This window comes from Euprymna scolopes, chromosome 4, assembly GCF_053919585.1.
Source record: "Euprymna scolopes isolate OS-2025 chromosome 4, ASM5391958v1, whole genome shotgun sequence".
NCBI classification, from domain to species: Eukaryota; Metazoa; Mollusca; class Cephalopoda; order Sepiida; family Sepiolidae; genus Euprymna; species Euprymna scolopes.
The window spans coordinates 15,804,954-15,806,660 of record NC_136485.1 but is presented as its reverse complement, the minus strand read 5'-3'; the positions used below and the strand labels follow the sequence as shown (position 1 = coordinate 15,806,660).

General features: G+C 30.6%; 1 protein-coding gene across 2 annotated transcripts in view; it reads left to right on the top strand.

Moving 5' to 3' along the window:
* LOC145266837 (uncharacterized) overlaps positions 1-1,082 on the top strand; it is a 791,045-nt gene extending 789,963 nt beyond the window's left edge. For both annotated transcript variants that reach the window (XM_080122656.1, XM_080122655.1), the window contains one exon: positions 1-1,082. This exon is cut by the window's left edge and continues 191 nt beyond it. The gene's annotated coding sequence lies outside the window, so the exon portion shown is untranslated.
* Positions 1,083-1,707: the final 625 nt, after the last annotated feature.

Genomic DNA, 1,707 nt, shown 5'->3' with positions numbered 1-1,707 from the left:
AGAAAATCCCAAAAAATAAAAAAAAAACGCAAACTGGGAAAAGAAATGCCCAAAAGCAAAACTCAAGAACGCCTGGGCTGTCACTGTTCCAGTCCAATTCCGTTACTTTTCATTCTACAATAAATTAGGATGAAGAATGACAAGATTTAAGAATATCAAATGAGTTCCAAAAGTTTACAAAAGAATGAACAGAGAGAGAGAGAAAGCGAAAATAATTAACCAAAAAGGTTATTCCGACATTCCTAACAATGGTTAATAGATATGAAAAAAAAAAAAACTTTTTTTTTATTTTGTTTTTTGTTTTTTTTTAAGAAAAGTGTCTGAATATCTACTATCGACTCTCATAAATACTTTGGTGAACAAAACCAAAAACAAATGCAACTCCGGCAATGGTCTGACCATCCATGTTGGATGACATAGTAATTACCAAATTTCTTGCTGTGCTAAAACAAGAAACTTAACCTTGTACTTATTTGTTTATCTATACCAACGGCCACAAATATTTTCTGTACTTTTTACAAATCACAAAAGCTGCTTTTTGTAATACATAAAGAGGATTATTATTATTACAAGGGCAGACATCTTTTTTTTTCAACTTCTATTCCAAGAAACTGTAAATATATGTCTAACATACAAGTTCAAATAATCGACAAAACGGCTTTAAAAGAAAACGTTTTACTTACAGCCTTGCTATTATTGGTAAAGACTAGTGCCTGTTTATAAGTATGTTAGAAACAATTGGACCAGAAGAAGAAGAAGAATGCTTGTTATAAGCAGGGAATAAATTCGGTGTTGATTTGAGTCTAGAATATCACTAGATTGAAAAAAAAAAAACTATTTCAAATAGATTTAAAAACTGAAATTTCACTGAAAAAAAAAATAGAATTGTTGAAACCGATGAAGCATGGACAGCATGTGACAGTTGTGATCAGTGGACAAATTTCAGTATAAATTGACCACGACTAAAAATGCTAATATTTTGCTGAAGACAATGTCTTGGGCCAAACATTTTAACGCTGAGTTTGGCCCAAGAATCAGGGTAATTTCAGTTATTCAACAATTAGCCTTTTTCTTTCTCGCTATTGTTAATTGTATCTTTTTTTTTCCTTTCTTTTTAACTAATTTTAATTGTATTTGTTTTTTTTTCTTTGTTGGGGGTGGGGGTGGGGAGCACTGCATTCATGCTGTGTTGTAAATCATGATTTGGGACGTCAAAAATGGCTGTTGATTGCATATAACTGCGCCATGAATGAGTGTTCGTGCATTTGCTCTTCTTCGCCAAATTTAATTATAACGCATGCATTACAATGATGCAGTTAATCCGTTGAAAAGAAACGGAGCCATTGATCATTAATTAGACAAAATGGCTACACCATTTCTAATTAATAAGATACTAATCACTCATGATCAATCTTCATGTTTTCTTTGTTTTCTTTTTGGTAAACTCACAAATTTAAAAAAAAAATTTTTTTTTATTACTTTCAATCACATATTTTCCCTCTTCTTTTTATTTCATCAAATGTTCATGGAATTCATATTTGCTTTCTGTTCTCTTAACCTTATTTTAGCTTCTTTTCTGTTCCCTCGTCTACAATAGTAATTTTTGTGAAAAAAAAAAAAAAACTCAAATAAATAATTGTTTGGGAATGTCTCAAATATACAAGGGTTTATAATAACCATTTATGATTGGTTATCACATTGTTGCTT